The sequence below is a fragment of the Amblyomma americanum genome, chromosome 1 (genome assembly GCF_052857255.1).
Source record: "Amblyomma americanum isolate KBUSLIRL-KWMA chromosome 1, ASM5285725v1, whole genome shotgun sequence".
Taxonomy (NCBI): Eukaryota; Metazoa; Arthropoda; class Arachnida; order Ixodida; family Ixodidae; genus Amblyomma; species Amblyomma americanum.
Genome location: NC_135497.1, coordinates 300,570,008 through 300,585,933, shown reverse-complemented (window position 1 = coordinate 300,585,933; position 15,926 = coordinate 300,570,008).

The window sequence follows — 15,926 nt, the reverse complement described above, 5'->3', positions numbered from 1 at the left end:
AACTGCAAACAGCAAAAGATGGCGTTGGCGTGCATGCGAGAGTCGGAGGAAAACCTTAAATTGCTGGAGCCGTACATGCGGGAAGTGGTTATAAATCGCAAGAAATTCAGGGCACTGCGGGATTCACTGGCTGCCATGGATGTTGCTCACCCGTCCTGTGTTTCATCCACGGACTACACCGGCGAATGCGCCTGGATTAAGCAGGTCGCCAAAGAACAGAATGCATCCTTGACTATAGCGAAGGTGACCCTAGAGGGGACTTTTGGCAGGCTAGACACAGAAGCGACAGTTAGCGCAAACTTGCCGACACACTTGCTCTACCTTTTTTCGAACAAATCCGAGCAGCTGCTGAAAAAGAAAGGTCTCTCTTTCAGCTCGAGCTTGGCTTGCATGGCGCTAACACGATCTAGAGCGCGAAAGCTAGCAAAGAAACTCGACTGCACTCCGATAAATGAGCAGGCACCAAACCACTCTCCCGATCAGATGGGGGATCCGTGCAGAAAAACTGATCCGTCTAAACCGCATGAGCATGACCATGAAGGTGTTCCCGAACAAGCGGTAGCTCATGAAAAACAAGGAACTGCCGATTCCGTAGAGAATGGGGCAACAGGAACCAACGCAAAGGGTTCGATATTAACACCTGCTTCGACTTGTTGGGAGGAGTTGACTAAGGTTTATAGGAAAGCACTCATTGCAGAGCAGAAAAACAACCCATCGTTAAGAGCTCTAAGCAATAGATGAGCAAGGGAGTCACCAGAATGAACATCAGCTTCCATGAGAAATCAGGCCTTCAGTACCGGAAATACAGCGACTCAAAGGGACGCGCATTTGAGCAACTCCTAGTGCCTGAGAAGAAGCGGCAGCAGCTTCTAGAGCTCGCACACGGAAATACATGGGCAGGCCACCTGGGCATAAAGAAAACAAAAGCTAGATTGTCCCTCGAATATTACTGGCCACGCTGCTGGAAATATGTGGAACAGCTTGTTAGATCTTGCGACACCTGCCAGCGGGTCGGCAAAACAACGGATAGATGGAAAGAACCCATGACACTAGTTCCCATAATCACAGAGCCCTTTTGGCGTCTTGTAATAGGTACTGTCGGCCCACTGCCAGCGTCCAACTCTGGCTGTCGCTACATTCTGACATCACTGTGCGTGGCAACCAAATTTCCCGAGGCCATTCCCTTGAAGGAGCTAAGTTCTGCATGTGTTGTAGACGCCCTTTTGTCAATTTTCTCTCGCGTGGGGTTACCTGAAGAGATACAAAGCGATAACGGGAGCTTGTTCATAAGCTGCTTGACAACAACGTTCCTTGAACGGTGTGGGATTAAAATAATCCGCAGTTCCATTCACCACACTCAGTCAAATCCAGTCGAGCGCATGCACTCAGTGCTAAAGCGGATACTTAGGTCTCTGTGTTTTAAGCATAAGGGAGATTGGGAAGGCTGCATTCCAGCAGCACTCTTTGCAATGAGACCCGTCCCCCACGAAAGCACAGGATTTAGCTCCGCTGAGCTAGTCTACTGGCGTGACTTGAGGACCCCGTTGCGCATGCTAAGGGAGTCATGGGAGGGTTACGGAGAGGATCCCTGTGTAGTGGAATACGTCTTGAAACTACTGGAAAGACTTGCGAAAAACAGAGACCTCGTGGAAGCAAATGTGAGACCAGCGAAGTCACTGCCTAAAGTGTACTACGACAAATCGGCACGCAAGCGCACCTTTCAACCTGGTGACCAGGTGATGTTGCTGCGTCCGTCAAAAAGGAACAAGCTTGAGGTGCAAAGGGAAGGGCAAGCTAAGGTGGTGTCCAAGCTTTCGGACACCAACTATATTTACACTGGATTTAGTTCGTGGTTACTGGCAGGTGCCACTCACTGAGCGCTGCCAGCAGGTACGCAGCATTCGTGTCCCCAGTGGGCACGTTTTGCCCTGTACTGTTGAGCTCTGGCTTGAAAAATGCTCCGTACTGTTTTTCAAAGTTGATAAACCAAGTGCTGCGGGGACTTGCAGGTTTCGCTCTACCCTACATTTACGACGTGGCCGTTTTCTCACAAAACTGGGAGGAGCACATTGAACACCTGGGTATTGTGTTGAGCCGACTGCTTGAGGCTGGTTTAACGGTAAGGGCGGGAAAATGCCACCTGGGGTGCGCCGAAGTGAACTACCTTGGCCACGTGGTTGGACGAGGCTAACGCAGACCTGCAGAACTTAAAGTGGCTGCCGTGGTGGAGTACCGTCCCCAACCACAAAATCGGAGCTCAGGGCTTTCCTTGGCCTAGCAGTCTATTATCAGCATTACGTAAAGGGCTACTCTGATTTAGCCAAGCCCCTGACCCTGAGAAAAAGTGAGCCTGCCAATCTTTCTTGGGACCAAAAGAAAGAGAAGGCATTTCAGAGTCTGAAAACGGCCCTAAGCAAGCGCCCAATACTGGCTGCGCCAGATTTCTTGAAACCCTTTATCATGCAATGTGATGCCAGTGACCGCGGGTTAGGCGCTATTATTTGCCAGGAAAGCGATGGCAGGCACACACGGCCTGTCCTTTCCTTGAGCCGCAAGCTCAGCACGCGGGAAGAGGCGTATAGCGCGTCTCAAAGAGAATGCGCATGCCTCGTTTGGGCTATTGATAAACAGGCATGCTACGTCTCCGGGTCCCGTTTCACTGTCGAAACGGACCATTTCCCCTTGACTGGCTGCACAATATGTCGCCCAAAAATGGTCGTCTACTGAGGTGGAGCCTGGCACTCAAGCACCACTGCTTCGAGGTTTGCTACAAGAAACGCACGCTCCACACAAATGCCGACAGGCTAAGCCGAGCATTTTAGCTAGTAAAGATTTTACAAAAGGGGAGGTCCCCCAAATTTGTAGTTTGGAGGTTTATTTTATATTCTCTTCATAATGAAGAGCGCATATCTCCCACTTTCTTCGCAGTAATGTTGTTCATAATCAGGTAACACACCTAGGAGTACGTTTCCTTATTTCAGCCAAGGATAAGTAAGATCGAGTGGTGTAACGTACCTTGACTCCAGGTATTAGGGCGGGCAAAATTGAACGCCACGTCGGCCAAATCAAGTGACCTATTTCCGTACCGCGTGCCCTCTAAGCACCAACCTGATTTCATTTAGCGAATTTTTTTTCCTATCCAAGTGCGCCTCGAGCGGGATCACATGCCTTGGACAGGTGCCCTGTCAATACTACTCGCCGGGAGACACCATGTGTTCATTCAGGCAAAACATTTGATCTCTTGAAGTTTTACTTGAAGTTTTTTTTTTTTGCTAAGTGCCGTTTTGGCCCTAAGTTTTGGTCTGGCGGTATGAGTAGGTTCTGAGGGCACGTGCTTTTGTCAGGTGTGGTTTGGCGTCTGTGATCCCTTTTGGCTAGCATTGCAGATAATTTCCCAAAACGGCCATCTGACGAGGGGAAGCGATGCCGAGCATCGGCACTGATGGTCATCAGAAGACTCCCTAAGAGCATCTGGTTCCTGCCACGCCCCGTCAGCCGAGCTACGTGCGAGCAGTTCATCTTCCGGGCGCAATAACTTGCGGCGGGGGTGCTGTTGTGATCGCGCTTCCTTCCTGCTGTGGAATTCGGCGAAGAGACGTGACTGCAGAACTGCCAGAGGGAACAACAATAGCGTCCCCACATGTTCGAACAGGAATGCCGGAAGCAGCGACGATAGCGTCCCCATAGCAGCGATAGTGTTCAACAGGAATGCCAGCGGCGACCATAAGCGTATTCGTTCCGGGCGCCAGTGCAGGATCTTTCGACAACCCATAAGCATATTCGTTTCGGTCACCAGTGCAGGATCTTTCGACACCTGCGGGGAGACAGCCAGCATTCCTGTGTCATGCAGGTGCACTCCGGACGCACGTGCGCGGCCACCTGGAAGCCGCGGGGACGACAACGTGACCGGGTCCTGTTCCCTTTCCCTCGACCGAGCTGCGAAGAAGCATCAGGACCACCCTGCCGTGGGTGGTACCATCAGTGCCATCGTGTGATTGGACATCATTCTTCGAGCCGTATTCCCCAGCTAGAGATCTGGGGAATACGAAGAGTATATAAGGAGCTGCTGGTTTGATGCCAGGAGAGCCCCCTTCTTGAGAGGTGTCAGAGACTCCCAGCTCCTAAGAAGCTCTCTTTACTGAGAAGCCCTCTCAGTTGCCCGTACTTGTACATAATGTAATGCTTGGAGCGGCGCCAAGTGCACTTTCGTACACGATGCATTCACTGTACAGAAGCTTGAACAAACATTATTCGCCTAAACTTTAATGCAAGCAGTCTGTACAATAGTTTAAAAATTGTATTAGAGTGGTTTTAAGCGCATTAATTTAGCGTTGCGGTCGTTGCGTTGCTTGCGTACATGGAGGAAGGAAAATGTAAGGAGAGGCCATCACGTGACAATTTTTGAAGCCGGAAACGAGCTTGGCGCTAATTGTCCGGGCGCGCTCTTGTTTATTTTTATCCGTGCTCTCGTTTACGTTTCTCCGCGCACGCGTTTCAAACCACGTAAATGAGCTGGCCTAAAGAGACTCCAGTGCGAGTGGCGCTTGGTTTCTGGCCGTTGTTCATGTACGGGAGGCGTCGGAACAGTTCGTGCGAGACATCCAGCTCCTTCCAGTTATTGCTCTTTGCCGCGTCGTCTCCGCGCCGTCCCCGTTCTCTCGTTCGAACGGAACAGTCCGGCTTGCATGGTCATAATCTAATAGCAATCGGCGAACGCACTTCGCAACTGCAGTAAGCGCGGGAAGGAACTTTCACTTTCAATTTTTGCGGTGGCCCACCATGGGACGTAGTGCCTTTCGCCGCTTTCACCTGCGTCGTTTTGCGACGGTGGAGATATGTGTCCATGGGTTCCTTCCAGGCTTCACTTTGCGAGATATACTGGTATACTTACATCCGGTTCATCCTAGACGTACGTGTTAACAGGGCTAGAAGGTTAATTTCACCAGATAAGGTGAAGGACAAAAAAATTTAGTTCCGTGAAATTGTGTATAAATACACAGCTGCTGCTAAAATATAGCAAAAGAAAACCAAAACAAATCTTGCATACATATATATATATACATTGAAGAGCATGCTTTTTTGTTCTGTTTTTTATATAAACGGTTACACATGGTGCCACTGAAATACAACTTATTACCCTCTGCCGTGTATCGTCTTTCATTCTTCTTTATGTTGTGTGCCTTGGATTGCGCTGTGTATTTCATTATACTTCTGAAAGAACTATCCCTCTCTAATGCAATGTAAAGTACTGGCGAAAATAATGAAGCGCCGACCAAAAGGTGTTGTCAAGATGGAAGGACGTTTCGACTTCCACACGGAAGTCTTGTTCACTGATGGAAAAATTTCGCACACAAAGCTTAAGTACGTTTTGCTAATCGTCGCAGGCATCTAGCGTTGAGGGCGGTAGATTGCCGATGTTACGGTTGAGCGTCTGATCTGTTGTCTGGATAAACAGAGACTCCAGATATTGGCGTGACATCCAGTTTTTCTCACGGCCGATAAATGCCGCTTCTTCCCAAGCGATATCATGCTTCGTGTTTTCAACGTGTTCAGCCAGTGCGTTGGAACAAGCCTTATTTTTCTTGACATCATTCTTGTGCTCATTAAGCCGTCTTTCAAAGTTTCCGCTTTCACCTATGTAGGAGTGATCGCAGTCTGAGCAGGGGATTTTATAAATTACTCCGGGAAACTTTTCCTTTTTTAGCTTGTCCTTTACGGACACCAACTCGTGACGAAGCTTGCACGCAGGCACGTGAGATATATGCACATCGTAGGTGCGAAAAATGCGGGCCAATGACTCGCTCACGCCTGGCACATAGGGTATTGCAGCTCGGGCACGGCAAGGTAGGCGAACGGGCTGAGCTGGTCTCGTTGTCTGCTGTATTACAGCGTTCACGAAGTGCTGTGGGTAGCCACAATTGTTGAGCTCGCGTCGCACTTGGCGTATGTCAGAGGCTTTTTCTTCGGGTTTCGATCATATTGTTTCCGCACGACGGACGAGGGTAGAAACGACGGAGAGCTTATGGCACGTAGGATGGACTGAATTAAAGTGAAGGTATTGGCCTGTGTGCGTGTCCTTTCTGTACACCTTGAATGATAGGCGGTCATCACGTCGCTCCACCATGACGTCCAGAAAAGGAAGATGGCCAGAAATCTCCTCCTCGACAGTAAACTGGATGGAATCTTCCATGCTGTTCAAATGGTTCGTGAAAGCAGCCAAGGCATTATTTTTAATTATGCAAAAGCAGTCATCAATGTACCGCAGGAAGACCTTCGGGCGCGGCTCGAACGAAGCCAAAGCGCGGCTTTCCAGTGCTTCCATTGTGAGGTTTGCGGTTGTGACCGAGATAGATGCTCCCATGGCAGTGCCATGAACCTGCTTGTAGACAGTGCCCCGAAAGATGAAGTACGTGTTCTTCAAGCAAAACTGCAGAAGCTTCAACAGGTCCGATGGATCGATGGGTGTCCTAGCACTCACTCCGTCGTCGTCTCGAAGCGCTGTACAGCATACCTCCACCGCCAGATCCACGGGGACGCTGGTAAACAGTGATCTGACGTAAAATGACACCATTATCTCGTCGCTGTCAATCGTGATTTCGCGTATTTTTTCAGTAAAATCAAAGGAGTTGCGTACGAAAGTCGGTCTCTTGCCAACGAGTGGCGAAAAAACTTTGTGCAAGTAGCCTGAAAGCCGGTACAAGGGAGAGCGGGTAAAATCCACTATTGGTCGCATTGGAACGCCTGGCTTGTGGATCTTCGGGAGGCCATATAAAGCAGGGGCAGATCCATTGTGGCAGAGGAGCGTGAAGTATAACGACCTGTGCTGTGGTGGAACAAATTAGAAGACGTCTATCAAAAGCCTTTGCAACTCTCGCTCTACCTTGTGTAGGGTCCCGCTTGAGTCGCATGTACGTGCCATCATCCTCCAGAAGCTTCGTCATTTTCTCAACGTAGTCGCTGTGGTGTAGGATGACGGTGGCGTTGCCCTTGTCAGCAGGTAGGATTACGATATCCGTATTGCTCCGCAGGCTCCTGACTGCATCACGCTCCTGAGCAAGGAGTGGGGTGGGGTGCCGATGTGGCAGCTTGGCGAGTATGCTGATCGCACGGGTACGAGCTTCTTCTCGGCGATTGTTTTCCACACGTCCCACAGCCTGTTCCACGGCACACATGATTTTTCTTGCGTCCGGAGCCGCTCTCGTATTGAAGTTCAAACCAAGCTCCAGAACGGCGAGCTCTGTTCGAGTAGGCCTATACGAAGACAGATTGTGGACGGTGGGGGTAGGTCTATTGGCCGGACTCCCTTTACGGCCAGGTAGCAGTCTGATTAGCTTTTCTTTGTGTGTGCGCCCACGCTGACCAGACTGTAGACTAGCTACGAAGTTCGCGTGCAACTGGATGCTGAGGAACTCGTTCGGACACTGGTGTTCAAGGCGGCGACGGGCAAAAAAGGCTTGGTTCTGAAGGTGCCTTATTGAGCCACAATGGATCTGCCCCTGCTTTATATGGCCTCCCGAAGATCCACAAGCCAGGCGTTCCAATGCGACCAGTAGTGGATTTTACCCGCTCTCCCTTGTACCGGCTTTCAGGCTACATGCACAAAGTTTTTTCGCCACTCGTTGGCAAGAGACCGACTTTCGTACGCAACTCCTTTAATTTTACTGAAAAAATACGCGAAATCACGATTGACAGCGACGAGATAATGGTGTCATTTGACGTCAGATCACTGTTTACCAGCGTCCCCGTAGATCTGGCGGTGGAGGTATGCCGTTCAGCGTTTCGAGACGACGACGGACTGAGTGCTAGGACACCCATCGATCCATCGGACCTGTTGAAGCTTCTGCAGTTTTGCTTGAAGAACACGTACTTCATCTTTCGGGGCACTGTCTACAAGCAGGTTCATGGCACTGCCATGGGAGCATCTATCTCGGTCACAACCGCCAACCTCACAATGGAAGCACTGGAAAGCCGCGCTTTGGCTTCGTTCGAGCCGCGCCCGAAGGTCTTCCTGCGGTACATTGATGACTGCTTTTGCAAAATCAAAAAGAATGCCTTGGCTGCTTTCACGAACCATTTGAACAGCATGGAAGATTCCATCCAGTTTACCGTCGAGGAGGAGATTTCTGGCCGTCTTCCTTTTCTGGACGTCATGGTGGAGCGACGTGATGACCGCCTATCATTCAAGGTGTACAGAAAGGACACGCACACAGGCCAATACCTTCACTTTAATTCAGTCCATCCTACGTGCCATAAGCGCTCCGTCGTTTCTACCCTCGTCCGTCGTGCGGAAAGAATATGCTCGAAACCCGAAGAAAAAGCCTCTGACATACGCCAAGTGCGACGCGAGCTGAACAATTGTGGCTACCAACAGCACTTCGTGAACGCTGTAATACAGCAGACAACGAGACCAGCTCAGCCCGTTCGCCTACCTTGCCGTGCCCGAGCTGCAATATCCTATGTGCCAGGCGTGAGCGAGTCATTGGCCCGCATTTTTCGCGCCTACGATGTGCATATAGCTCACGTGCCTGCGTGCAAGCTTCGTCACGAGTTGGTGTCCGCAAAGGACAAGCTAAAAAAGGAAAAGTTTCGCGGAGTAATTTATAAAATCCCCTGCTCAGACTGCGATCACTCCTACATAGGTGAAAGCGGAAACTTTGAAAGACGGCTGAATGAGCACAAGAATGATGTCAAGAAAAAGAAGGCTTGTTCCAACGCACTGGCTGAACACGTTGAAAACACGAAGCATGATATCGCTTGGGAAGAAGCGGCAATTATCGGCCGTGAGAAAAACTGGATGTCACGCCAATATCTGGAGTCTCTGTTTATCCAGACAACAGATCAGACGCTCAACCGTAACATCGGCAATCTACCGCCCTCGTACGCTAGATGCCTGCGACGATTAGCACAACGTACTTAAGCTTTGTGTGCGAAATTTTTCCATCAGTGAACAAGACTTCCGTGTGGAAGTCGAAACGTCCTTCCATCTTGACAACACCTTTTGGTCGGCGCTTCATTATTTTCGCCAATGTATTCACCCGACCAGACGAGATTTCGTCGAACCTTAGATTTCATCATGCTACGACGGTCGTATGGCCAGAATTTCATCACTCAAGTGCGCCAGTTCGTTTCGCTAAACGTCCGGCTTTCTGCGTTCAAGGCTCATCTAGAATTCAACCTCATATGCAAAGCCAGGAACCTAACCCTGCGGTCCCTCCGCTTGCTACGACCGGTCGATACTCCCTTCGGTCATAGCGTGGTGTCAAGAGCAGAACGACAGTTGCTTCAAGCCAGAATCCTGGAGTGCGAGGACTCAATAGGGCACCTTCAGAACCAAGCCTTTTTTGCCCGTCGCCGCCTTGAACACCAGTGTCCGAACGAGTTCGTCAGCATCCAGTTGCACGCGAACTTCGTAGCTAGTCTACAGTCTGGTCAGCGTGGGCGCACACACAAAGAGAAGCTAATCAGACTGCTACCTGGCCGTAAAGGGAGTCCGGCCAACAGACCTACCCCCACCGTCCACAATCTGTCTTCGTATAGGCCTACTCGAACAGAGCTCGCCGTTCTGGAGCTTGGTTTGAACTTCAATACGAGAGCGGCTCCGGACGCAAGAAAAATCATGTGTGCCGTGGAACAGGCTGTGGGACGTGTGGAAAACAATCGCCGAGAAGAAGCTCGTACCCGTGCGATCAGCATACTCGCCAAGCTGCCACATCGGCACCCCACCCCACTCCTTGCTCAGGAGCGTGATGCAGTCAGGAGCCTGCGGAGCAATACGGATATCGTAATCCTACCTGCTGACAAGGGCAACGCCACCGTCATCCTAAACCACAGCGACTACGTTGAGAAAATGACGAAGCTTCTGGAGGATGATGGCACGTACATGCGACTCAAGCGGGACCCTACACTCAAGGTAGAGCGACAGTTGCAAAGGCTTTTGACAGACGTCTTCCAATTTGTTCCACCACAGCACAGGTCGTTATACTTCACGCTCCTCTGCCACAATGGATCTGCCCCTGCTTTATATGGCCTCCCGAAGATCCACAAGCCAGGCGTTCCAATGCGACCAATAGTGGATTTTACCCGCTCTCCCTTGTACCGGCTTTCAGGCTACTTGCACAAAGTTTTTTCGCCACTCGTTGGCAAGAGACCGACTTTCGCACGCAACTCCTTTGATTTTACTGAAAAAATACGCGAAATCACGATTGACAGCGACGAGATAATGGTGTCATTTGACGTCAGATCACTGTTTACCAGCGTCCCCGTGGATCTGGCGGTGGAGGTATGCCGTTCAGCGCTTCGAGACGACGACGGACTGAGTGCTAGGACACCCATCGATCCATCGGACCTGTTGAAGCTTCTGCAGTTTTGCTTGAAGAACACGTACTTCATCTTTCGGGGCACTGTCTACAAGCAGGTTCATGGCACTGCCATGGGAGCATCTATCTCGGTCACAACCGCAAACCTCACAATGGAAGCACTGGAAAGCCGCGCTTTGGCTTCGATCGAGCCGCGCCCGAAGGTCTTCCTGCGGTACATTGATGACTGCTTTTGCATAATCAAAAAGAATGCCTTGGCTGCTTTCACGAACCATTTGAACAGCATGGAAGATTCCATCCAGTTTACCGTCGAGGAGGAGATTTCTGGCCGTCTTCCTTTTCTGGACGTCATGGTGGAGCGACGTGATGACCGCCTATCATTCAAGGTGTACAGAAAGGACACGCACACAGGCCAATACCTTCACTTTAATTCAGTCCATCCTACGTGCCATAAGCCCTCCATCGTTTCTACCCTCGTCCATCGTGCGGAAAGAATATGCTCGAAACCCGAAGAAAAAGCCTCTGACATACGCCAAGTGCGACGCGAGCTCAACAATTGTGGCTACCCACAGCACTTCGCTGTAATACAGCAGACAACGAGACCAGCTCAGCCCGTTCGCCTGCCTTGCCGTGCCCGAGCTGCAATACCCTATGTGCCAGGCGTGAGCGAGTAATTGGCCCGCATTTTTCGCACCTACGATGTGCATATAGCTCACGTGCCTGCGTGCAAGCTTCGTCACGAGTTGGTGTCCGTAAAGGACAAGCTAAAAAAGGAAAAGTTTCCCGGAGTAATTTATAAAATCCCCTGCTCAGACTGCGATCACTCCTACATAGGTGAAAGCGGAAACTTTGAAAGACGGCTGAATGAGCACAAGAATGATGTCAAGAAAAAGAAGGCTTGTTCCAACGCACTGGCTGAACACGTTGAAAACACGAAGCATGATATCGCTTGGGAAGAAGCGGCAATTATCGGCCGTGAGAAAAACTGGATGTCACGCCAATATCTGGAGTCTCTGTTTATCCAGACAACAGATCAGACGCTCAACCGTAACATCGGCAATCTACCGCCCTCGTACGCTAGATGCCTGCGACGATTAGCACAACGTACTTAAGCTTTGTGTGCGAAAATTTTCCATCAGTGAACAAGACTTCCGTGTGGAAGTCGAAACGTCCTTCCATCTTGACAACACCTTTTGGTCGGCGCTTCATTATTTTCGCCAATGTATTCACCCGACCAGACGAGATTTCGTCGAACCTTAGATTTCAATGTAAAGTACTGCCTTTGAATTTAAGCTTCTTCAAAAGTTTTAGAACATGGCTACCCTGGAAGCTGTCCAGCTTGCTGGCATGAGGCTTATATTTAAATGGCCCTCTGCAACACTTTGTACGTGAGAGCATCATGATTTTTGATTGGACAGCTGCCAAACGTACTCATGAGGTTGTAAAAAAATCTTTCTTTGCTGGAGTGAATTCAGAGCTTCATGCCTGAGATCCCTGAGCAAGGTTTTTGATGTCGGTGTTGTTGTTTGCATGCTAGGCTCGCATACAAGTGGTCCGTATACTGGCCACACTTTCAATCACGCTCTCTGGTGGATAGCACAACCCTCTCGGTATTATGCTGATTGAGTGTGCACGTCCATGCTTTTGGTTAAGTCGTGAATAATGCTTCCATGCATGGTAACACCGCAGCTTAGTGTTCAACCTGCCTTTTAATGCTGCTCTTGTTGATGAATATTGCAATCCCTATATTGCATATGTTTGGGCAGCTGGCTGTGTCAACAGTGTCTTCTCCTGCAGCAGTGAGGACAAAAATAATCCTGCAGTATTTTGTTTTAGGTCCTGAATACTGTATTTATCTTCATAACAAGGTTTCGTGTGGCTGGCCATGCCAGGAATGCTTTCTCATGCAGCCGCGAGGATTGGCAAATATATAAAGAAGTCCGAGTTCTTGACTCTGAATGCAAAACTTAACAACAGAACATATTTATAATGATGACCGTGCCAACAATGACATTTGATCCACAACTTCAAGAGCCACTCATAGAGGTGACAGAAATAGAGTGCCGACAGTGCCTATAGTAGCACGGCAGGGAAGGATTTATGGGGGGGGGGGGTGGAGTCATCCCCATCCCAAAGCTTGAAATTTTATACAGGAAAATTGTGCCTAACCCCTATTTCTCAACGAAAAAATTCCAAGAAATACATGTTTCAAATTTGAAAACCCCCTCCTCCCCCTTTAAGAATGATCCATAAATCCACCCTTCTAGCAGTGCCACGTACGTGGCAGGTTTTACATCCACAGATCTAGTTTAGCGCATGATATTTAATATACATGACCCTACCTTTTCAGACTGCTTCTAGAAGTTTAAAGGTACCCAATGGCTGCAGTATAGGTTTCACAGTGCTGTGCATTATTTCGTTGCTGTGTTTTATGTTTAACGTGCACAGTTGCAGCGGTACACATAAATTTTCTCTAGTTGTTGAAATACTAGCTTGTAATGTCACAGCGGAGTAGCACACTTTACTTGTGATCCACCATACAGAAAATGAAAGTCAATGTATTGAACACATCAAATTATTTTTCTTCAGCATAACAACAGGCATCATTAAAATTGAATGCACATGTGCATTCTCATTTCACTGAGTACTTTTTACCACAAATGATACTGTCATAGGACATGGGCAAAATAAACACATGGGAGAAAAGGCGTCCAAATTCAGTTCGAGCTTCATTACACAGTGAAAGCTCAGAGCAGTAACGTTCATACTATTAATACGCGAAGGGTGGCAAACGGAACCATATGGGGAGTTGAAGCATTTTCGCTGTCATGAAGTGCGAAAATGCTTCGCCTTTTTCGCACTTCTTTACCATGACCTGAACAAAGCAATTGCTGAACCTGCTACAGGAAACGGATCTAATAACAGCGTGCGACCAGAAATACAGACTTGATCTCGATATGAGCGAATACACCTGAGCCCGGCACGTCCCAAAGGCAAATAGCTCGCACGACACTTCAAACAGGCATGCAACAAACTTTCTATATACTAAGAACAAAGCGAGCGCAGCTGCTTCCTTTACAATATCGCTCTCGGCCTATGTCATGAACCTCGCCGCTCGCACAAGCACATTCGTCGAAAAACAAAAATACGAGTTTTATTATAACAAACACCAGTTGCAATCGCTGGAGCATTGGAAGAACACGCATGACTAGCAACGAGGTTTCACTGCTGGTCGAAACGGGAACGCGAATAGCAAGCACACTACACGCACAAGACACGAAACGTTCGCACAATACGTCGACGACCGCTCTGTAGTGCTGTAGTGCCCGCCGTTTCGAATCACTGGTGAACGAACAGTGCGAATGCTCATTTTAGTGAACAGCGGCGGTCTCCCGACGGCTCCGAGCAGCGCTGCAGTAGACGTTGTCGTTGAATGTTTCTCGCTGAAAGCGTTCAAATCCTGGCACGCAAAAAGAATTTTGCACTAAGATATGGTTGAACGCCGTCAACGTCAGCCTGTGAGCACCACCAGAAACATAAACTCGAGCAGTTAAAGAAAGGACGCCTACGACGCACCTCAAATGGTACGCCGCGGCCGGCTGCTGCCGCCGGGTTTGTAAACAGCAACTACGACGCCGTTGCTAAGCTGCCCGGAAAAGATGGCCTCCCGAGCGAGAAAAAGCCACGTGACTTCCTTCAAACTTTTCTCACATGTTGTTGTATGGAAAGGGCCTCTCCTGAGTTTTCCTTACTCCATGCTTGCGTACAGTGTTGTCGGTAACGCGTTACAAGTAACGGCGTTGTCTGTAACGCGTTACTTTTTTCGGTAACTTAAGGCCGTTTCACATGATGCGATTGTTGCCGCAGCGCAGTGCGATTTCTGCCGCTGTGCGACAGAAATGCGCGTCGTTCTCGTCGCAGGGCCACTGCGACAGACTTTCAACAAGTTGGTCGCATTGTCGCAGCGTCGGTGCGGTCGCAGCGATGGCCACAGTAGTCAGCCAATAGGAGTTCAGCGACATGACAGGAAAATCTCGAAAATGTTTTATTGAACTTATTAATACATCACAGCTCAATATTATTGCCCATTATTACGAAATCTATGCCTGCCACGATGTTTGACATTTACTGCAGCCGAAGAATTTTCGTCCACTGAAAGGCCGCCCCGACGCTAGGGTGCCGACGGCACCGACAGAAATCGTTGGCATGTGAAACGGGGGCTGCGATTACCGTTGCAACGACAGTGCGACCGGACCGTAATTTTTCGTTCCCGTCGCACCATGTGAAACAGGCTTTAGTAACGTACTCGTTACCATTTCCGAACTGTAACGGGTAACGTACTTACTTTAACATTTTTCGGTAACGTGAGGTGCCACGTTACTAGTTATTTTTTGTTCCAGTTTGGACCCACTCCGCCCCCCTTTTTTAGAAAAAAAGCGCAGAGCATCTAGAGTCATGTAAATAAACAAAATGTACAGGTGCCCCTGACAACTCTTGTTGGGACTCGCATGCATGCCAGAAAAAGCTGCTCTTGACAACACATCCAACTAAAAAAAAAGACAGAATAGCCATAAAGCACGAAACACCTGCACGAACACGCATTCACACACTTGCCTTCACCTACCCCCTTCTCAAACCACTCACACACACAACTCTCTACAGAGTGGAAGCATGCCGAGCATTTTGGAACATCACATTTTTCAGAAGTACTCTAAATTTGTTGAGAGTTCAGCGATGTTTTCTTTGTGAAGTTAGAATTGTTGTTGGACTGTCATTTTGTGTTTAATGCCGCATTCCGAAGATGGCTTCATCATGTGCCACGCAGAATCCAACACATGTAACTCTACAGGCAACTTTAGGCCACTATAACATTTGTAAAGAAACAAGGAAACGAAGAAGCAGAAACAGCAGTTCCCCGGAAAGAAGCGCCTAGCTTGAGTAAAGTGCAACAAAGCAGAAACAGACGGCAACAGAAACCTGGCCGCCCTTGGAGACACCCGAACGACGGCGCCCAGAACAGAGCGGACAAAAGACCGCCATCAGCCCGGTGCCTTTAATTGGCAGCGACATTAGGGAGAGCCGCGCGGTCGGCTACAGACGGCGCTTCAGCTACACGCCCGCAAGCGGTCTCCTTCCCGAATGAACTCCAGATGTCAAACACGGCGCAAGTGTGGGGGTGGGGACGCGACCACCAAACCATGTGCACGTGCGGGTGAGAGAGAAAGAGTGCCTCGTGGACAATGAAGGTGAAAAAGCGTGTGGACGGGGCCAGTGCGAAAAGAACAGTCGTCGGAAGAAGACGTGTGGAATGCCTCTTGAATATAGACAATGTTTTTGTTATCGTTAAACAGTTTTGTCCCTGTCTGATTTTTCCGCTGTTATTCGAACCCCAAAAGTTTTAAAGTTCAGAGCTGTAGCATTATCGCTAGATTTAAAAGAAGCTACTAGATATACATTACATGGTGCCGAAACCTGGGATGAGAAGACAGCGGTGAAATCCGAAGGGACCACGAGGGACTGCAAAGACTGAGCTGAAGAAACGACAACATGGAAAAGCTCAAGGTCAAGAAGAGAAGTCGACGAGGGCAGAACACCATCATAATCAACGAG